We start from the raw sequence: 24,199 nt of genomic DNA on the forward strand, positions 1-24,199 counted from the left end.
TACGATTTGATTAAACTAGACCTCAGGGGGGCTTATAATCTCATTCACATTGAGGAGATGAGTGGAAGATGGCCTTCAATACTCCTGAGGGGCACTATGAAAAGCTTGTGATGGCATTTGGGTTGACTAATGCTCCCGCTTTCTTTCAACACTGTTAGTGACATTTTTAGTCATCTGGCAGGTAGATCACAACAAACCAATCTTGATGACATATTAATTTACTTACCTCCAGTCACATCAGGTACATATCAGGCAGGTCTTACAGATACTCAAAGATAATAAATTATTTGTCAAACCAGAGAAATGTATGTTCTCCATTCAGGGTTAGTTCTTATCATTCACCGTTTTTGCATGGATCTGGCCAAAGTCCGGACGGTACTGGATTGGTATTATATTCAAGACTTAAAGGCATTACAAAGTTTTTTGGGTTTCGCCAGCTACTACTGTAAGTTCATCAAAAACTTTTCGGTAGTGGCCAAACCTCTGATGGACGATTTTGCCAAATAGAAAAAAAAAATTAAGATTTTATTATTTTACTTTCCATTCTTGTAGCTAAACACAATCCAGCTAAGTTTAAAATTGAAATGAAGCCCCTGTACTCCCCTCTCTAGGTGCTTCTGTACCAAGTCTTCCCTGGTCCAGGATGGTCTCTATATCACAGGCTCCAGCAATAACCTATTGACACATGATTGTGGCAGCCCTCACGTGCTGATATATCACAGTGCCAATAGAAGTGGGAAGCGGCACAGAAATCACAAAATAAAGGCAGTGTTTGTGGTAATGCAAGAATCCAGCAAGCAGAGTAATCCACACGTCATACAACAGCCCAACATGGATGATGAAAAGCTGCGTCTTCAGGCGTCTGTGTAAGAACATCACATTTTTGTTTTCCTTCCAGAATAAGCACCAAATGGAATAGCTGAATGCCAGGATACAGAGACCGGCGGGGGGCAGGGAAGCGCTGTCCGCTGGATTTTGTGCTGGTTTCACAAGCGGTCACCCTGCAGTTTTCTCCGGATAATGCTGTGGAGACTTTTCACAACACATCTAATAATTGTGAACCTTCCACTCACATGTTTATTATCTTGTCCGCTGGTCAGACTGGGGGGGATGAAAGCTGGACAAGGGATGAAGAATGATCCTTATTACATATAATGGGTGCACTGAGCGATTGTGAAAAGTCGCAGAGGACTGAGAGCAGAAGGGCAGAGGGTTTCCTCTTCCTCACAGGGACCAGCACAGAAGCCGGAGCAGAAGGGGAGACAAGGGCTGAGCCACTTACACAGACAGAAAGCTGAAGAGAGGAGGACATGTTATTACTCCAGGATCCGCTCCATTCATTCCCTATGTGGCATTCAAGCGCTGAGCTCGGCTTTTCCGGAGCCCCATAGAGAATGAATGGAGCAGCAGTTGATCCCTGACTTTCCACTCCTTCCCGATCAGACGATGGCTCGCAGCGGTCAGACCCCACGATCAGTAAGTGATCACCGAGCCTGTGGATAAGTGATAACTTGTTTTCTACAGACATCCCCTTTAAGTAATGGAGCATGCCAGCAGAGAAGGTGGGAGGAGGCGCTGGTTACAGGGGAAACTTTACCTTTGGAGGCCGCATTTAGGGCATGTGAGGGGCGGACACTTCCCATATTCATCATTACTGAACCCCCGCTCTGTGCGGCTCTTATCTGAGCTGCAGGAGACGCAGCAGTTACTAATCAGCCGCTCTCTGTTCACTTGCAGCCGTCCGAGCTCTGCTGTGCCTGTTAGGGGTGAAGTTCGGGTCCTTCAAGGCATCTACTATGCAGTCTGCGCAGCAGATCACAGCCCGAGCACAGCGTCTCCGGGTAAATCTCCACCTTGTGAGTTGCTTCTTGTGCAGCAGCCCCATGCAAGTTGCTCTGCTCTCCTCGGCCAGCTCCTGCTGAATACTGAGCTCCTCTGCCCAATCTAGGAGCTCAATAGCCCTGATCACGTAAGTGGTAGCCCAGCGCTGCTGGATCAGATTTACAAATGGCAAACTAATCAGCCCTAGGTATTTCTAATATGTGCAGAGCAGGCGACATAAGTCTGACCGGTGTCCTCATAGACCTTTCCTCAGCCGGGGTCTAATAGGAGCAGTAAAATGGCCGTCATGGGGTCCATTGTTAGATCTCAGCTGCCATAGAAACTCATTGGCACCATGATCATGCCTCCCTCTCCTGTCTAAAGTGCCTAAATGCTGTGGAAGCCCCCTACTGTGTCATACAATGGATTAAGCTGCCAGGATCAAGGTTGGCTCCACTGTGGGCAGCTGAGGCAGGAGCAGGACTGTGTTACACAGCCACACTTCTGCCGCAGATCTTGTAAGGACCTGCCTGATGATAATGTGTCCTATAGAGCAGGTCTTGGTACCGGACTGCCCTGTACATATTTACCACTAGCTGGGAACCAGTTACTTACAAGGTCTAGTTTCGAATGTGTTTCCAGGATCTGTAGTTATCAGCATTTTATCCTTAAGGCCGAGTTATAATATCACTGTAACACTCTCGCCCTGTACTTGTATACCTGCCCTGTGTGCTGCACAAAAGTATATAACAAAATGTGTGTACACAGATATCTCCTGAATGGTATTACTGCTAGATCTCCTGTACATAGAAATATGAGGTTCTTAGCGCACATTTTGAGCAAATTGTGCGAGCCCATCTGCCAACGTCAAGGCGACCTCTTCAGATGGGTCCCTACACTAACATTACACTAACTTACTAACTGGGACTAGTTTTTTGTATTACTATTATTAACACCATTTTTACTATTTATTATTATTGCATTAATGCAATTAATTGTAACTGTTATAAAACGAATTAAAAAAATGTAATTCTAATTTTTTTTTATTAATCTTGTGATTCTAATAATGGTATTACTAAAATCCCTATGCCTAAAGCTGTTGATCCAGAAGAAGGCAAAAACCCCAGGACACCTTCAGCCAGTTTGTGTCACAGGGGAAAAATTCCTTCTTGACCCCGGGAAAAGGCGATCAGTCCTAGGACCCTGGATCAAACCTAATAATGTTATTACAAGTTATATAATATTACACTAATTATTGTACTACTGGAGTTATTTTAATTTGTTTTCATAAATCTATTTGATATGGTTATTATTACATTGTGCTATCTTATTACAGTATTATTCTTCTTTCCTTTCACTACTAATACTGCCCTATACCTACAGTGTTGATCCAGAAGAAGGCAAAAACCCCAGGACACCTTCAGCCAATTTGTGTCACAGGGGAAAAATTCCTTCTTGACCCCGGGAAAAGGCGATCAGTCCTAGGACCCTGGATCAAACCTATTAATGTTATTACAAGTTATATAATATTACACTAATTATTGTACTACTGGAGTTATTTTAATTTGTTTTTATAAATCTATTTGATATGGTTATTATTACATTGTGCTATCTTATTACAGTATTATTCTTCTTTCCTATCACTACTAATACTGCCCTATACCTACAGTGTTGATCCAGAAGAAGGCAAAAACCCCAGGACACCTTCAGCCAATTTGTGTCACAGGGGAAAAATTCCTTCTTGACCCCGAGAAAAGGCGATCAGTCCTAGGACCCTGGATCACACTGCTATTCTACCTACTACTATTACTACTGTTATTTTATTACTTTCTTACTATTATCACTAGTATTATTACTCATATTACACTAATACGGATATACTACCACTATATTACTACCATCCCTTTCCCCCTAGGGATCTTAAGGTGCAGTTCTGTCCTCCTCCTCCTATTCTGTCCTCCTCCTCTTCCATCCTCCTCCACTTTCGTCCTCCTCCTCTTCCGTCCTCTTCCTCTTCCGTCCTCCTCCTCTTCTGTCCTCCTCCTCTTCCGTCCTCCTCCTCTTCCGTCCTCCTTCTCTTCCGTCCTCCTCCTCTTCTGTCCTCCGCCTCTTCCGTCCTCCGCCTCTTCTGTCCTCCGCCTCTTCCGTCCTCCGCCTTTTCTGTCCTCCGCCTCTTTCGTCCTCTTCCTCTTCCGTCCTCTTCCTCTTACGTCCTCCTCCTCTTCGGTCCTCCTCATCTTCCGTCCTCCTCCTCTTCCGTCCTCCTTCTCTTCCGTCCTCCGCCTCTTCGGTCCTCCGCCTCTTCTGTCCTCTGCCTCTTCCATCCTCCGCCTCTTCCGTCCTCCGCCTCTTCCGTCCTCCTTCTCTTCCATCCTCCTCCTCTTCCGTCCTCCTCCTTTTCCGTCCTCCTCCTCTTCTGTCCTCCTCCTCTTCCGTCCTCCGCCTCTTCCGTCCTCCATCTCTTCCGTCCTCCGCCTCTTCCGTTCTCTTCCTCTTCCGTCCTCCTCCTGAGACGTAATAAATAGCATTAAAGCTGCAGTAATTATTTATATTATATATACACACTGCTCAAAAAAATAAAGGGAACACTCAAATAACACATCCTAGGTCTGAATGAATGAAATATTCTCATTGAATACTTTGTTCTGTACAAAGTTGAATGTGTTGACAACAAAATCACACAAAAATCATCAATGGAAATCAAATTTATTAACCAATGGAGGCCTTGATTCGGAGTCACCCCCAAAATTAAAGTGGAAAAACACACTACAGGCTGATCCAACTTTGATGTAATGTCCTTAAAACAAGTCAAAATGAGGCTCAGTATTGTGTGTGGCCTCCACGTGCCTGTATAACCTCCCTACAATGCCTGGACATGCTCCTGATGAGGTTGCGGATGGTCTCCTGTGGGATCTGCTCCCAGACCTGGACTAAAGCATCCACCAACTCCTGGACAGTCTGTGGTGCTACGTGATGTTGGTGGATGGAGTGAGACATGATGTCCCAGATGTGCTCAATGGGATTCAGGTCTGGGGAACGGGCGGGCTAGTCCATAGCTTCAATGCCTTCATCTTGCAGGAACTGCTGACATACTCCAGCCACATGAGGTCTGGCATTGGGCACAACCCCCATCTGTGGACGTCTGGCCCTCATCCCACTCTCATGGAGTCGGTTTCTAACCGTTTATGCAGACACATGCACATTTGTGGCCTGCTGGAGGTCATTTTGCATGGCTCTGGAAGTGCTCCTCCTGTTCCTCCTTGCACAAAGGCAGAGGTAGGGGTCCTGCTGCTGGGTTGTTGCCCTGCTATGGCCCCCTCCACGTCTCCTGGTGTACTGGCCTGTCTCCTGGTAGCGCCTCCAGCCTCTGGACACTACGCTGACAGACGCAGCAAACCTTCTTGCCACAGCTCGCAATGATGTGCCATCCTGGATGAGCTGCACTACCTGAGCAACTTCTGTGGGTTGTAGAGTCCGTCTCATGCTACCACGAGTGTGAAAGCACAACCAACATTCAAAAGTGACCAAAACATCAGCCAGAAAGAATTGGTACTGAGATGTGGTCTGTGGTCTCCACCTGCAGAACCACTCCTTTATTGAGTGTGTCTTGATAATTGCCAATAATTTCCATCTATTGTCTTCCATTTGCACAACAGCATGTGAAATTGATTGTCAATCAGTGTTGCTTCCTAAGTGGACAGTTTGATTTCACAGCAGTTTGATTTACTTGGAGTTATATTCTGTTGTTTAAGTGATCCCTTTATTTTTTTGAGCAGTGTATATTTTCTCATGTCATGTATTTACTACTAAAAGTAATTTCTTTCATTTAGGTTTCATTAAGTGTTTTACACCGACTATTACAGACTTATTGTTTCCCTGCACATTCAAGTTTTGTGTTTTCTTTGGGCATAGATCAGCTAATAGGCACTCAGGAAAAAAAAACAGATTAAAGATCTACAAACTCTCCCTTAAGACTAAGGAGCTCACTGATAGATTCTCAGTTAGCTAATTTTGCAGCCAGCAATAGACAGTGCAGCACAGATGCTACAGAAGGCAACATTTTTAATGAAACTCAATTACAGAAATCGATTTTAGCCCCAAATACTTGCATTAAAGTAAAAAAAATGGCCCCAAAGCTGGACAACCGCTTTAACTCCTTACCAACATCTGCCGTACATGTATGGTATAAGTCAGTAGCGGGTGTATGGAGCAGGGTCAGCTCACCCCGTACATGGCAGATAATGGCTGTGACAAACAACCAGGACCTGCCTCTAACAGCTGCGAGTGGAGCGAAGATCTGCCCACCACTGTTAACCTGTTCAGTGCTGCTGTCAATCTCTAACAGCAGCATTAACAGTGCGCCAGCATTGGGACGCGTCGTTCCATACGCCCACCGGCGCTCCTGTGACACGATCATAGGGCGCCGATGGACTGCTATGACATCCGGGGGTCTGCTGAAGCCTCCGTGCCTGTCATCATAAAGCTTCATTTGGGCTGTAAAGAAGACCGTGGTTTTGCTATATGGAGCATTACTGTGGTATCGCTGTATATAGCACAAGCAATCAGATGATGTATACAAATACAGTGAAAAAAAGTATATATATATTTATTAAAACCCCACACATTCAACTCACCTCCCACTAAAAATAAAGATAATAAAAATATACACATTTTGTGGTTTGGTCTCTTTCAGAGAAATACAATCTATCAAAATATAAAAAAAAAAAACGATCAGTGAACACAGAAAAAAATTCAAAAAGACAAAATTGCATTTTTTCGTTCGCCTCAATACTGCAGAAAATCCTGTAAGAAGCGATGACCATGACATATGTGTCCCAAAATGTTATCAATAAAGTCCTCTTGCCCTTCAAAAAATAAGCCCCCACACAGCTCCATCAACCCGGAAACTGAAAATGTTTCGGGTCTCAGAAAAAATGGTGACAGCATCAAAAAAAAGTTTTTTTCTTTTGCCAAAACTATTGGAGAAGTTTGGTCTTGCTGTAATCACACTGAGGAGTAGGATCCTATTACCAGGTCATTTTTACCACACAATGTGCGCCGTTAAAACCGTTCCCAGAAAAACAATGTCAGGGTTTTTTTTTCGCACTTTTACTGCACTTGAAATGTTTTTCCCGTTTTCTAGGACTATGTGGTAAATGAATGGTGTCATTTATAAGGACAGCTCATCCTACAAAATAACAAGACCTCACACTATGTGGACAGATATCAAAAAGTTAGAAAAGTTGGAAAAAGCGGAGGAAAAAACAGAAAAAAAACATAAATTGGTTATGTCGGGAAGGGGTAAAGCTGAAGAAACGCATGTAAGAGCAGAATATGGAGGAAGGTCAGATATCACAGACTGGTGGATACTACCTGCTCCATCGCTGGCAGAATACTCCACCCCCATGGTGTCCGCTGATATCTTCTCTTGTAGCAACGTCTCCAAACTCTATAAAACATCGGGAACAGTCAGCAGAGGGTTTGATGATTGGCTCATATTGGCGATATACTCAGGGGCATTACTGGGGCCAGGGAAGATTGGGAATGAATAGCGTATTGACTGTTAGAGATGTGATCTCTTCCATTAAAGGGGATGTCTAGTTGGAACAAGTTATCACTGATCTCTGGATAGGTGATGACCTGTCCCAGTGGGAGCACCCCTTTATTATGTGGTATATATGGAGGATGTGATATCATGCAGAGTTCTAGCAGTATTACACTTCGGTCCGTTCTGCGTGCATCTGGGCCATTCCCTATGGAGGAGCGGAGCTGGGGGGAAATATCAGGATCTCGTCGCTGGATCCATCCAGATGGGAGATGTAACGAGTGCGGCGCCCCCCACTGGTGTCTCAGCGTATTATGTGTTGGGGAATAATAACTTATTGTCTGGTAAATGTGCTGACTCCTGTCAGTTGTGATCGCTGAGTGCGTGTGATGGGATGTGGCTCCGTCCGTTATATTATATCACGTCTTATACCTATAATCTCTCGCTGATCGCAGGTGTCTGTCTTCACACTCAGATGAGAAGGAACAAACTGACGATATAGGACTTTTTTTTTTTTTTCCAAATTCAAACCAAGCAATCCTATTGGCCGAGTATGAATGCAGTTACCATGGTGACAGAAGTAGCAGCAGATTTAAAGGGACAAAACACTAATATTGTACTAAAGTGTATTTTATTATATATTTCACATAACTGACTGGGTACACCTTGGTGTGGGTGGGATGGCTTTTTTTAAATCAAAAACCATGTTTACTAAGTACCCTATATTATATATATTCACTATTGCTTTTTACTTACTTATAGCAGGGTATATGCTCATATTGTTTATATCCTAAGTTTATCTATTTTCTAATAGAGACATGACCAGTCCTCTTTAGAATTTTATAGTGACCCCATTGAGGTCATGGACTGATATTGGGGATTGCAGAGTTGGGGCAAGGTGACAGGTGACAGTAAGTGACATCAAATGAAGGCTATGGTGCATACACAGTAAATCAGTCGTGTTATTCCACAGAAATGCTGTTCTATAAGGCTGTGTGCCCACGTAGCATTTTTCAAGCGTTTATGCTGCGGAATTTCCGCAGCGGAAACGCTTGTAAAACGCTAGGTAATCCGCACCCCATGGTCCCCAAGGGGATTCTGCATGTTCTATGCACATGCTGCGGATTTTTTCGCAGCGTTTATGCTGCGTACAAAAATCCGCAGCATGTAATTTAATTTTGCGGAAGTGCAGCGGAATTCCCGCCATTGACTTGCATTGAGACGCACAGAAACTGCGACTGTACATTTCTACAAGCAGCTTCTATGCGTCTCTATGTGCGGATGGTACCCAGTTCTGGAGGAGAGGAGACTCTGATCCAGACCTGGGTACCATTGTACCTGTAAAAAAAAGAATAAAATAACAAATAAAGTTTATATTCACCTGTCCGGCGTCTTCTCTCTGAATGCCAGCAGCGCTGAAGGACCTTCGGTGACGTCACAGTCATGTGACCGCAGGCCCTTCACCGCTCTGTCTCGCGATATGCCGGCAGCCGGGAACCAGCCAGGAAGCAGCGCTGCAGCCACGCCGGGGCCTCGGGGGTAAGTATAGCTTTATTTGTTTTAATTTTTGCGGTTCACACTGTATAAATCCATGCTGTTTCCATGGATTTATACAGTGTGACCTAGTTGTCAAGCACTTTCCAAGTGATGCTAATCGCCTGGAAAGTGCTTGTCAATCTGCATGCAGAAATGCATGTGAATCCGCATGTGGATCCGCATGTATTCTGCAGGAAAAACGCATGCACAATCTGCATGCGTTTTTTTCTGCCAGGGAGATGCAGAAATGCTGCAGAAATTTTCTGCTTCATTTCTGCATCGTGGGCACATAGCCTAAAACACAAAATATCTTCATATGGTGAGGAGTTGTGTTGTGTTTTCATCATTTACATTCTAGCGTGGTGATCACATAAAATGTAAAATTCCTATGAAATAATTACTGAATGACAGTAGCCTGTATCCCTGGAGGACAAGTCATTTACCGCTTCACCAGGTTTGATGTTCTAATGCATTTAGATGTTTCAGTATTTGTATATATGTATATATATATTTTTTTCCCCCCTTAAGGGTATTCAAGCGCAGACGGTGACCAACTTCTTCCTCGCCTTTGAAGCACAGCTTTCAATTATTCCTGTCGTAAACAAGGTAAAAAGCTTAGAGCCGAACACTATCAGACTCCTTCAGTCCCGCAGCAGGTAAATCTGTGAACATCGCCGGCACTCCTGCTGTTCCTAGTACCGATCCCTCTATGAGCGGCTGTGCAGTAATGAAGGCAGGATTCACCCCAAACTTGCTCGTCTTTTTTTTCGATTTCCAGTTCTGGTAATTAGTTATACACATGTGTATATCCAGTGGTCAACTCACAACCTGTGTATGGAAAATGAATTGTTTGCTGTAGGCATCGCATTTGTAGGATGCACACTGTTCATTTCATTATGGAGCGGAGTAGGAGGAGACTTTCATTACTGTTCCCTTTACTTCCTCCCTGCTGATAGGAAATGCCATGCTGTTTGCTTGTGTCCTGTGATTACAGCAGCCTGCAACAGTTTTCAAGCGTGCACTTCCCGGCTCAGGCATCAAGCAGTAAATGATAAAATTAAAACGCTGCTATCCCTTTGTTAGTCACTTTTTTATCTTCTTCCCCCTTCTACGAATGCTGTAGTCCGTTATTCTAGAACTGCTCTGAAAATGGTTCTCTCTGGAGTGTTGGGATTTGGGTTTAGGGTGGGTTAGGGAATTGAAGTTCAGATACTTTGTTCATGTTTTATACTATGGAATTACTATGTCATGTATGTTATTTGAAAGATGGAAAATTTGTATTTGGAGTTTTTCAATAAAAATTATTTGATTAAAAAAAAATCATGAAATTAAAATTCCTCCCGTTCTTGAGAAAGAATAGGATTTTTACTAAGAGGTAAATTGCACGTTCCTTGTTTTACAGGCACTTTACATTTTTGCTAGTTTTGTGCGATTACACAATCCCTTTTAAAGGCCAGTGCCAGTTGTACATCTCTCCCTAAACTCTTGTTCAGCACTATATTTTATGCCAGTTTTATTATATGGTTTCTAGATTTTGTCCAGCTTTGATAAATAATTAGTATTTATACTTTTGCTTTTAGGCTGCGTGCCCACGTTGCGGATTACAAGCGTTTTTGATGCGGAATTTCCGCAGCGGAAATGCTTGTAAAACGCATGGTAATCCGCACCCCATGGTCCCCAAGGGGATTCCGCAAGTTCTATGCACATGCTGCGGATTTTTCCGCAGCTTTTATGCTGCGTTCAAAAATCCGCAGCATGTCAATTAATTTTGCGTTTCCGCAAGCGGAATTGCCTTGTGCGATGCATTAAAAACGCAAGACAATTCCGCATGTGGAAAACGCGAGATAAACACATGAAAAACGCGCGATAAACGCGTGCGGAATTCCGCATGCGTTTTTCCGGGAGAGGACTTGCAGAAATGAAGCAGAAATTTTCTGCTTCATTTCTGCAACGTGGGCACATAGCCTGAGGCTGAGTTCACACGATGCGTTTTTCATGCGTTTCCGCGGCGTTTTTGCAGTTGCGTAAACGCCGCGGAAACGCATCAAAAACGCATGGTAGAAGGGCAGCAATGTTCCCCAATTGAAATCCGCATGTGCAGGTTTGCCTTGGTTAAAACTGCACAATCCTTTACTGGACTGGTCTACTAATGAGATTAAGTCTTGGAGTCCTAAGTGCTATGATAAATGTTGTAATGGTCGCATTGCGGCTGTGGAAAAAGGGGAATTATCTGTACCTATTCAGGATTTTTGGAAGGTTTTTTCAGAGGAGGAGTCGCAAGTTTTACCTCCTCATAGGGACTATGATTGCACCATTGAGTTTGTTAAATCTGACTATGCCTGAAAGAAAGGCCTTGGAGGAATACATACAGACGAGCTTGGCTGCTGGTCACATTAGACCTTCTAAGTCGCCTGTGGCCGTTGGATTTTTCTTTGTTAAAAAAAAAGACGGTGGTTTACGTCCATGTCTGGACTTTCATGAAATTAATAAGATTACCATACGCAATTCCTACCCATTGCCGTTAATTCCAGACTTGTTTAACCAGTTAGTGGGGACCAAGTGGTTCTATAAAATTGATCTCCGGGGGGCATACAATTTGTTACGAATGAAGGAGGGTGATGAATGGAAAACTGCTTTTAACACTCCGGTAGGTCATTTTGTGAATCTGGTGATGCCCTTCGGTCTTACCAATGCACCCGCGTTTGTTCAGAACCTTATTAATGACATCCTGAGACCTTTGATTGGCAAGAATGTGGTTGTGTATTTGGATGACATTCTGATTTATTCACCAGATCTGGATTCCCATTGGCAGAGCGTACGTGAGGTGTTGCAGTTATTGAGTGATAATTCACTTTTTGCTAAGCTGGAGAAATGTGAGTTCGCTGTGCAGAGAATTAGTTTTTTGGGCTACATTATCTCCAGCGAGGGCTTTGAGATGGACCCGGTGAAAGTTCAGGCTGTGCAGGAATGGCCTAGGCCTATTGGTTTGAAATCGATACAGAGATTTTTGGGTTTCGCCAATTATTACAGGAAATTCATTAAGAATTTTTCTATAATTGTTAAGCCACTGACTGATCTCACCAGGAAAGGTGCGAATACGGTCCAGTGGACTACTGAGGCCATTGAAGCTTTTGTGTATCTCAAGGAGAGGTTCAGTTCTGCCCCTATCCTTATGCAGCCTGATGAGACCAAGCCTTTTTTGGTCGAGGTTGATGCTTCTTCGGTGGGGGTCGGTGCAGTTTTGTCTCAGGAGAACAAGGATGGAGTACATCCCTGTGATTTTTTTTCAAAAAAATTTTCAGAAACCGAACTTAATTACGATGTTGGTAATCGGGAATTGTTGGCTATTAAACTTGCGTTTGAACATTGGCATCATTTCTTGGAAAGTGCTAAATTTCCTGTTCAGGTTTTCACAGATCATAAGAATTTGATCTATCTGGATGCTGCCAAACGCTTGAATGGCCGTCAAGCTAGGTGGGCACTTTTTTTTTCTCGGTTTAATTTTTCTGTTACCTATATCCCTGGTACTAGGAATGTTAAAGCCGATGCTTTATCTCGCAGCTTTTCCCCCATGGTTGGTACCGAGGAGGAGGAGAGCATTTTACAGGAAGGAGTTGTGGTAGCAGCATTAGACTCTGTTTTGGAAGAAGGGATTCTGAAAGCCCAAGAGGATGCCCCATCTAACACTCCTCATGGGAGATTGTTTGTGCCTAGAACCTCTAGGAGAGATTTGTTTTTGGGGTATCATGAGTCTCGGTTGGCAGGTCATCCAGGAATTTCTGGGACTAAGAGACTTATCAGTCGCAGTTTTTGGTGGCCCGGGTGGCAGAAGGAAGTCATCAAGTGGGTGCGTCAGTGTACGGTGTGTGCTAGGTCAAAGGCTTCCCATACCCCTGCTGCGGGGTTGCTTTGACCTCTGGAGGTTCCTAGTGCGCCTTGGACGCATTTGGCAATGGATTTTATTACTGACCTTCCTGTGTCCGAGGGTTTCACTGACATCTGGGTGGTCGTGGACCGTTTTAGCAAGATGTGTCATTTGGTTCCATTCATTAAGCTACCCTGCGCTAAGACACTCGCTAAGGCGTTTATTAAGGAAATTGTCAGGCACCATGGCGTTCCCACCAACATTGTTTCTGATAGGAGACCTCAGTTTGTGGCTCGCTTTTGGCGTGCTTTTTGTGACAGGTTGGGAGTCCATTTGTCATTTTCGTCTGGTTATCATCCTGAGTCTAATGGACAGACTGAAAGAAAGAACCAGGATGTGGAACAGTTTTTGCGTTGATTTGTGGCAGACAATCAAGAGAGGTGGTCTGAGTTTCTGCCACTCGCAGAATTTGCTCTTAACAACCATACATCCTCCTCTGCTGGGTGTTCTTTTTTTGTTGTACTGGGAGACATCCGTCTTTTGGTTCGTTCTCCAAATTGCGGTCGGCGGTGCCGGAGGAGTAGAATTTTTCCGGTGACTTGGAGAGAGTTTGGACTAATGTATGTTGTAACCTTCAAGAGGCTAACAAAAAGTCCAAGAAGTATTTTAACAGGAAATGTAAAGAGGTTTTGTTTACTGTGGGTGACATGGTTTGGTTGTCCTCAAAGAATCTGCGATTGAGGATTTCCTCTAAAAAATTGGGTCCGAAGTTTGTGGGGCCTTTTAAGGTGCTTCAGGTGGTTAACCAGTCTGCTGTTAGGTTGGAGGTTCCCTCCTCCTGGAAGATTAATCCTGTGTTTCATGTTTCCTTGTTGAAAAAGGCTGATGTATCGGATAGGGAGGCCACTGTCACAGTTCCTCCGGTGGTGGAAGACGGCGAATATGAAATTTCTCGTATCCTGAATTCCAGAGAGCATAGAGGGAGATTGCAGTATCTCGTCGCTTGGAAAGGTTTCGGTCCCGAGGAATAACTCCTGGGTTAAGGCGGATGATGTCTCTGCCCCTAGACTTGTCAGAGCTTTCCACAGGAGATTTCCAGATAGGCCTGGGCCTGGAGGATCCGGAGGATCCTCATAAAAGAGGGGGTACTGTTAGAACCCTCCTGTTTGTTTTTGTTTCTATCTTGTGTTTTGCGGTCACGTGACCATCTTCCTATTTATTCCAGCTCCACCCTTCTGGCCTTGCTAGACTTCAGTGTTGTTTAGACTGTCTTTCTAGCCAGGTGCTTTTGTGCCTATCTATCTCTAGTTTGCTTGGTCCTCTGGACCTCTAGTACTTTTGTCAGTTTTTCTTTTGCTCTGCAACAACTTCTGTTAGGAGGTGTCCCATTTTTGTCCCAGTCCTTAGTTCTTTTAGGGACCCCTTCCTTTCTCTATAGGTCTCCGTTCAGACTAGCCGAGGACGAAGGCGGGTCTGTTCACAAGGAACAGGTTGCCTGCTACAACGTAGGGACTCAGCTTAGTCTTACTGTGGGGACAGCTCTCCCCTTCTTTCCCTAGTTTATGTTGCAGATCATAATAATCTTGGATCTACTCATACTTAACAGACAGAACCTTCAGTGTTTCTCACTCACACACCACCTCCTCATCTCGCATCCTATCTGTCAGTGTTCCCCAAGGTTAAGTCATAGGACCCCTGCTCTTCTCCATCTACACCTTCGGCCTGGGACAGCTCATAGAGTCCCACGGCTTTCAGTATCATCTCTATGCTAACGACACACAGATTTACCTCTCTGGACCTGATATCACCTCCTTACTAACCAGAACCCCAAAATGTCTGTTCGCTATCTCATCCTTCTTCTCTGCTAGATTTCTAAAACTTAACATGGATAAAACAGAATTCATCATCTTTCCCTCATTTCACTCAGCCTCCCCATCTGACCTATCCATCAAAATCAATGGCTGTCCACTTTCCCCAGTCCCACAAGCTCGCTGCATCAGAGTAACCCTGGACTCTAACCTCTCCTTCAAGCCACATATCAAAGCCCTTTCCTCCTCCTGCCGACTCCAACTCAAAAACATGGATCCGCATATTCCTCAACCATGAATCTGCAAAAACACTAGTGCACGCCCTCATCATCTCCCGCCTCGACTACTACAACCTCCTGCTCTGTGGCCTCCCCGCTAACACTCCCGTACCCCTCCAATCTATCCTAAACTCTGCTGCCCGACTAATCCACCTGCCTTCCGCCTACTCCCCGGCCTCTCCTCTCTGTCAAATGCTTCACTGACTCCCCATTGCCCAGAGACTCCAGTTCAAAACCCTAACCGTGGCATACCAAGCCATCCACTACCTGTCTCCTCCATACATCTGTGACCTAGTCTCCCGGTACACACCTACACGCAACCTACGATCCTCACAAGATCTCCTTCTCTACTCCCCTCTTATCGTTTCTTCTCACAATTGCATACAAGATTTCTCCCGTGCATCCCCCCTACTCTAGAACTCTCTACCCCAAAACATCAGACTCTCGCCTACCGTGGAAACCTTCTAAAGGAACCTGAAAACCCACCTCTTCCGAAAAGCCTACAACCTGCAGTAATCATTGCTCCACCACACCGCTGCATGACCAGCTCTACCCTCACCTACTGTATCCTCACCCATCCCTTGAAGATTGTGAGACATCGCAGGTAGGGTTCTCTCTCCTCCAGTACCAGTTTGCCATTGCGTTTTTGTTCAAGATTTTTCCAATTGTGTTTGCTATGTATACCCCCTTTTTCACATGTAAAGCACCATGGAATAAATGGAGCTAGAATAATAAATAATAATAATAAAGTGCCACACACAGTGTCCTGGTATCTCATCCATGCTCTTTCTATTTTATCTTTCATTTGCAGAGATATTAGCAATGAAAGTATTTGGCGCCTAATGAGTTAAAAAAAATTAAGTCCAAGTAGATGTTATCAGAGTTTTCACTGGGGGTGCGAAATTCTTCTCCCTGCATGATGCTGACCAATTATAAGCAGACGACAACACTGAAAAGAAAGATGATCACATCCCCACCATAGCTTAGAGCAGATTTCTCAGTGTCTAAGATGTAAGGATACAGACCTGGTCTCCTGGGCTAACCTCCTGCATGATTAGAGCACACAACTGACTAATACCTTTCAGTTAAGGTCTCTGTGGGTGAAGGGGCAGCACAAGAGAGTTTAGTTGTGCAACATTACAAACCTTTCTAACAGCTTTCCTCCTCTTATGGCACTCTCACCTCTGCTGTTCTGCGCCTATCCCAAACTGCCTGTCCAGAAATGAGAGCACAGTGTCAGTATCACACTTAGATCCGTTGTGCTCAACTTGTACTCATTCTGCAGTGAGATTAGAGCAGACTGTCATTGCATTTCACCATAGAAGTAACCCAGAACACACTGCTCCTGTGTGAGGTGTAATAACAGCCTAATATCACTGCAGAAAGAATACAAGTTGCTTGAGCACAGAAGACATAAGTGTGATACTGGCACACTCCATAATCAGGAGAGTCAATAAAAGGGTTTGTAATGTGACACAGAGAAACTCAGCTGTGCGGCTCCTTCCTTGTCTAAGAGCTGTTACCTCTGCTTTCTAATCATGCAGAAGGTTAGACCAGGAGATCAGGACTCTCCATCATTACACATCTTAGGCTAGGTTCCCACGATGAGCTTTTGGTGAGTTTTTGATGTTGCAGAATTTCTGCACCCATTAAGATAGGTTACTTGCATTATTTCTAAAATATGCAGCGTAAAAACTCACTAAAAACTCATAGTGAGAACGTAGCTTTATACCCTAAGAAACCCGCTTTGAGCTATGGTGGGGGCGTGTTCTTCTTTTCTTTGAGTGTTGCTGCTTGCTTATGATTGGTCAGCATCATACAGGAGAAATCTGCTGCATATTTAAGGATTTCTCACAAGCCTCATTCGGGTAAGGCTGAGTGCCCACGTAGCGTTTTTCAAGCGTTTATGCTGCGGAATTTCCGCAGCATAAACGCTTGTGAAACGCTAGGTAATCCGCACCCCATGGTCCCCAAGGGGATTCCGCATGTTCTATGCACATGCTGCGGATTTTTCCGCAGCGTTTATGCTGCGTACAAAAATCCGCAGCATGTCATTTAATTTTGCAGAAGCGCAGCGGAACTCCCGCCATTGACTTGCATTGAGACGCATAGAAACCGCGACTGTACATTTTTACAAGCGGCTTCTATGCGTCTCTATGTGCAGATGGTACCCAGTTCTGGAGGAGAGGAGACTCTCATCCAGACCTGGGTACCATTGTACCTGTAAAAAAAGAATAAAAAAACAAATAAAGTTTATATTCACCTGTCCGGCGGCTTCTCTCTGAATGCCGGCATCGCTTGAGGACCTGCGGTGACGTCACAGTCATGTGACCGCAGACCCTTCACCGCTCTGTCTCGCGATATGCCGGCATCCAGGAACCAGACAGGAACGAGCGCTGCAGCCACGTCGGGCATCAGGGGTGAGTATAGCTTTATTTGTTTTCATTTTTACGGTTCACACTGTATAAATCCATGCTGTTTCCATGGATTTATACAGTGTGACCTAGTTGTCAAGCACTTTCCAAGTGATGCTAAAATCGCCTGGAAAGCGCTTGTCAATCTGCATGCGTTTTTTCTGCCAGGGAGATGCAGAAATGCTGCAGAAATTTTCTGCTTCATTTCTGCATCGTGGGCACATAGCCTAAATGCAAAAAGGTAAATAAAATTACCAAAATTTCCACAACAAAAGTGTAGCTCTACCTACAGCGTATTCACACCCAGACTATAAGATTATGGCCGGTCTCTGGGTGGGTGTTTTTTTACACAGTAGTCAGAACCTACAACATTGTGGTGCCGTGCATTACATGAGCTATACTAAGGGAGCGCCTGTCAGCATAGAGCGAATACGTCCATATACCGACCAGCAGAAAGTGTAAGAGAAGAACTATAGAAGGATGGACCATAGTGGAGCATTCCGGACTGGAGCAACATAAGGAGCCAGAAGGCTTCCCCCCGGTATTCCATGCTATGTGCTCCTTATAAAGTGACATCTCTCCATAGACCCCTCTGTGAAGACCACCCCCTTATCCAGATGATACATTCTCACTTCCACCATATATAATGCAGACTGGCCATTTTATTTTTTTTCAGAATATCCCCAATTTTGGGTCGTCAGCTGTAAAAGAAGAAATGCTTTACACCAGTGCTGGGAACCTATGGCAGCGTGCAGAGGGGGCAGCAGAGCCCTCCTGGGGGGCACCATGGCCGCAGCACTAGCGCTACTGGATCGGGCCGGCGGGGAGAACTCTGAGCCGCCGAGTGCCGGCACCAGCTCCGCTACTGCAGCTAGATGTGCGATCTCTCTCGGACGGAAACACATCGAGCTGAAGTGTATTGCAGCGCACGAACTAGCCAGGCCCGTGCGCTGCAATACACGCTGCCGGCCAATCAGAGGCCAGCATGACGTCGGCCGGTCAATCAGAGGCCAGCATGAATTCGGCCGGACAATCAGAGGCTAGCGGCTTCCGGACAATCAGAAGCGGCTGCCGGCCAATCAGAGGCCAGCATGACGTCGACCGGTCAATCAGAGGCCAGCGTCTGCCGGCCAATCAGAGGCCAGAAAGACGTCAGCCGGCCAATCAGAGGCCAGCGGCTTCCTTCCAATCAGAGGCCAGCATGAATTCGGCCGGCCAATCAGAGGTCTGCGGCTTCTGGCCAATCAGAGACCAGCATGACGTTGGCCGGCCAATCAGAGGCTAGCGACTTCCGGACAATCAGAAGCGGCTGCCGGCAAATCAGAGGCCAGCATGACGTCGGCTGGCCAATCAGAGGCCAGCGGCCGCTGTCCTCTGATTGGCCGGCAGCGTGTACTGCAGCGCGCACGGGCCTGGCTAGTACGTGCGGCAATACACTTCAGCTAGATGTGCCGACTACAGGACAGGACGGTGCGCGGGAGAACAAGGAAGGTGAGGAGGAGGGTTTATTATGTTTTTTTTTTTTTTTTTAATATGGGATGCACAATGGCTGGGGGGGGGGGGGAGGAGCATATATACCAGGATTGAGGGGAGGGCCAGCATATATACCAGGATTGAGGGGAGGGCCAGCATATATACTAGGATTGAGAGGAGGGCCAGCATATATACCAGGATTGAGGGGAGGGCCAGCATATATACCAGGATTTAGGGGAAGGCGAGCATATATACCAGGATTGAGGGGAGGACCAGCATATATACCAGGATTGAGGGGAGGGCCAGCATATATACCAGGATTGAGGGGAGAGCCTGCATATATACCAGGATTGAGGGGAGGGCAGCATATATACCAGGATTGAGGGGAGGGCCAGCATATATACGAGGATTGAGGGGAGGGCCAGCATATATACCAGGATTGAGGGGAGGGCCAGCATATATACCAGTATTGAGGGGAGGGCCAGCATATATACCAGGATTGAGGGGAGGGCCAGCATATATACCAGTATTGAGGGGAGGGCCAGCATATATACCAGGATTGAGGGGAGGGCCAGCATATATACCAGTATTGAGGGGAGGGCCAGCATATATACCAGGATTGAGGGGAGGGCCAGCATATATACCAGTATTGAGGGGAGGGCCAGCATATATACCAGTATTGAGGGGAGGGCCAGCATATATACCAGGATTGAGGGGAGGGCCAGCATACATACGAGGATTGAGGGGAGAGCAGCATATATACCAGGATTGAGGGGAGGGCCAGCATATATACCAGGATTGAGGGGAGGGCCAGCATATATACCAGGATTGAGGGGAGGGCAGCATATATACCAGGATTGAGGGGAGGGCCAGCATATATACGAGGATTGAGGGGAGGGCCAGCATATATACCAGGATTGAGGGGAGGGCCAGCATATATACCAGTATTGAGGGGAGGGCCAGCATATATACCAGGATTGAGGGGAGGGCCAGCATATATACCAGGATTGAGGGGAGGGCCAGCATATATACCAGGATTGAGGGGAGGGCAGCATATATACCAGGATTGAGGGGAGGGCCAGCATTTATACCAGGATTGAGGGGAGGGCCAGCATACATACCAGGATTGAGGGGAGGGCCAGCATATATACCAGGATTGAGGGGAGGGCCAGCATATATACCAGGATTGAGGAGAGGGCCAGCATATATACCAGGATTGAAGGGAGGGCCAGCATATATACCAGGATTGAGGGGAGGGCCAGCATATATACCAGGATTGAGGGGAGGGCCAGCATATACACCAGGATTGAGGGGAGGGCCAGCATATATACCAGGATTGAGGGGAGGGCCAGCATATATACCAGGATTGAGGGGAGGGCCAGCATATATACCAGAATTGAGGGGAGGGCCAGCATATATACCAGGATTGAGGGGAGGGCAGCATATATACCAGGATTGAGGGGAGGGCCAGCATATATACCAGGATTGAGGGGAGGGCCAGCATTTATACCAGGATTGAGGGGAGGGCCAGCATATATACCAGGATTGAGGGGAGGGCCAGCATATATACCAGGATTAAGGAGAGGGCCAGCATATATACCAGGATTGAAGAGAGGGCCAGCATATATACCAGGATTGAAGGGAGGGCCAGCATATATACCAGGATTGAGGGGAGGGCCAGCATGTATACCAGGATTGAAGGGAGGGCCAGCATATATACCAGGATTGAGGGGAGGGCCAGCATATATACCAGGATTGAGGGGAGGGCCAGCATATATACCAGGATTGAGGGGAGGCCCACCATATATACCAGGATTGAGGGGAGGCCAGCATATATACCAGGATTGAGGGGGGCAGCATATATACCAGGATTGAGGGGAGGGGCAGCAAATATACCAAGATTGAGGAGAGGGCCAGCATATATACCAGGATTGAAGAGAAGGCCAGCATATATACCAGGATTGAAGGGAGGGCCAGCATATATACCAGGATTGAGGGGAGGGCCAGCATATATACCAGGATTGAAGGGAGGGCCAGCATATATACCAGGATTCAGGGGAGGGCCAGCATATATACCAGGATTGAGGGGAGGGCCAGCATATATACCAGGATTGAGGGGAGGCCCACCATATATACCAGGATTGAGGGGAGGCCCACCATATATACCAGGATTGAGGGGAGGGCCAGCATATATACCAGGATTGAGGGGGGGCAGCATATATACCAGGATTGAGGGGAGGGGCAGCATATATACCAGGATTGAGGGGAGGGGCAACATATATACCAGGATTGAAGGGAGGGCCAGCATATATACCAGGATTGAGGGGAGGGCCAGCATATATACCAGGATTGAGGGGAGGGCCAGCATATACACCAGGATTGAGGGGAGGGCCAGCATATATACCAGGATTGAGGGGAGGGCCAGCATATACACCAGGATTGAGGGGAGGGCCAGAATATATACCAGGATTGAGGGGAGGGCAGCATATATACCAGGATTGAGGGGAGGGCCAGCATATATACCAGGATTGAGGGGAGGGCCAGCATATATACCAGGATTGAGGGGAGGGCAGCATATATACCAGGATTGAGGGGAGGGCCAGCATTTATACCAGGATTGAGGGGAGGGCCAGCATATATACCAGGATTGAAGAGAGGGCCAGCATATATACCAGGATTGAAGGGAGGGCCAGCATATATACCAGGATTGAGGGGAGGGCCAGCATATATACCAAGATTGAAGGGAGGGCCAGCATATATACCAGGATTCAGGGGAGTGCCAGCATATATACCAGGATTGAGGGGGGGCAGCATATATACCAGGATTGAGGGGAGGGCCAGCATATATACCAGGATTGAGGGGAGGGCCAGCATATATACCAGGATTGAGGGGAGGGCCAGCATATATACCAGGATTGAGGGGAGGGCCAGCATATATACCAGGATTCAGGGGAGGGCCAGCATATATACCAGGATTGAGGGGAGGGCCAGCATATATACCAGGATTGAAGGGAGGGCCAGCATATATACCAGGATTGAGGGGAGGGCCAGCATATATACCAGGATTGAGGGGGGGGGCAGCATATATACCAGGATTGAGGGGAGGGCCAGCACATATACCAGGATTGAGGGGAGGGCCAGCATATATACCAGGATTGAGGGGAGGGCCAGCATATATACCAGGATGTGGGTCAGCACATTCTTTATTTCTGCAGTCTCTTACCCCTGCTCCTGTCTGTGGCTGCTCTATGCTGCCCTCGCCTGCTCTTTGTATCAGTTGTTTGTATCAGTAAAACCTCAATATTTAGGATAAATTGCCGTGTTGGCACTTGGCGATAAATAAGTGGGTTTTGGATTGCAGTTTGGGCACTCGGTCTCTAAAAGATTCGCCATCACTGTTTTAAACCAATCAATGTGCAAATATCAACATTTTTGAGAAAATACAATACATTTGATCAGATGTCAAAAAATATTCCAGAAAAAAAAAATTGTGATCAGAAATCATAAAGAAAAATTAACTCTTTAATACCATTTTTACCAAAAATACATTGTAAAAAAAAAGAAGTGTAATTTTCTACAGTACAATATTTATTTCTATTTTTCTCAAATGAATTTTCATTTTAGGCCCCCCAAAAATTGAAAATCAATGTAAAAAGTGTATTTTAATACAATAAAAAAAATCAGGGTAATTGTTCAGTTGTATTGCCAGTTTTACAGCACGACCCGTAGCGATTTACGATCCCACAGGCCGATGAGCTACAATCTTCCTGAGAAAGGATTCATCAATGTATCAGATGCTTTCTTGCATGTTTCTACATGGAGCAATACACATATGTTCCATGTCCCTTCCTCTAAGAAACCTTCAATGAGCCCTGATAGGATCTACAGAGAATAGACAAGACGTCCTTTACAGTGTTACACACTTACTCGATACTCAGTCTAATTTCATCATTCATTTCACTTTCTGCTTATAAATGCATTCATTAAAATAATGAATATCTGCATTGAGGACAGTAGAAGAACTAGTTTGTGTTTGTTCATCAAGATGCATTATCTTGGTCTCGTCTTGGCACTGTAACTGTTGGTAGGTAGGCAGAGTACTGGAGAGGTTGCTCCCGTCGTTCAGAGAGTTGCTCCGGTGCGGTGTTCTGTTGGTAGACTGACCGCTTTGTTGGTTTGCTATCAGGTGGTGAATCATATCGGTTATGAGATTGAGTTTATGATCCATTTGAGTTACCTACAAATGTATAAAAAAAAATTCAAACAAAGAGAATAGCATAGATACAGACCACACTCCATACACATTTCACACTACCCATGAGCACTGCCTGATATTGTAGCTTATCCCTAACCAAATCAATGGGGCACTGAGTTGCAATACCAGACACACCCCATGGACAAGAGAGGCACAGTTTTGGGGAGAAATAAAGTAGATAGATCCTTTAATGCAATATTGGTTAGCCATTTAGACATTGTTGTTTTAATTGAAAACTATAGTTGGTGCGATTCTTTTCGCAGCACTGGGTCCATCAGCCATGTCAGTAATCTTTGGATGCTGGACAGGAGCCTCAAGACCTGCCTTCTACCTTCCAAGATTCCCTGCTTCTCTTCTGATTAGCTGCATCTTTATGGTTACAGCATGATGCATATGTGACATTGCATCAGGCCGGCTAATCAGTAGAACAGCTGTGGATGCCGGGATGTAGGAGGTGGTTCTCAGGGCTCCGATGCAGCCGTCACAGATTATGGATGTGGCTGATGGACTGGGTCCTGCGAATTGACTCGCACCAACTCTATTGGAAACCTTTGTCAGATTGAACTACTTAATGAACTCAGAAAGAGCTTTCTGTCCACATCCATGAAAGTAGTAGCCAACACTTAAAGGGGTTTTCTACTACTCGGACATCTCCTTCTCCATATATATATTTTTGCCCTCAGTAAAATAATAACACCTATACTCCCTTCCAGTGTTCCAGCCGTGTCGGCATTGGCTCTCCTTGGGATCACGTGACATTGTTATGTCAAGTGATCCCTGCTGCCAATCAGCGCTGGCTTCACTCTTCCTGCCTCCAGTTGTAGCACATACCTGTACATCCGGAGGAAGTAAGAGCAGCAACATCTCTCACTTCCTCTGGATGTATGCAAGTTGGCCAAAGGCGGGGAGAGTAAAGTCAGCACTGATTGCCCCTAGGAATCATGAGACATAATGTCATGCTGTCACGCAAGGTGTGGGAAAGACTAAGTGCAACACAAAGGGAAAACGGAAAGGGAACCCAGACTAGGGAAAGTGGGGAGTGGAGAACTCCTAGGCTGATCTAGTGTCACCCTGTCTCCACTAATGTCCCTTTATTGGTTCTTCACCAATCGCCGCACGCATACCTCAGCCTGTCTATCCCTGGCATTAGGCTCAGGCTAGGGAACAGAAAGGATGAGCACTAGTTGATCCCCACTGAACACTA

The sequence above is a fragment of the Phyllobates terribilis genome, unplaced genomic scaffold, assembly GCF_046119375.1.
Source record: "Phyllobates terribilis strain yellow unplaced genomic scaffold, ASM4611937v1 Scaffold_134__1_contigs__length_4944459, whole genome shotgun sequence".
NCBI lineage: Eukaryota > Metazoa > Chordata > Amphibia > Anura > Dendrobatidae > Phyllobates > Phyllobates terribilis.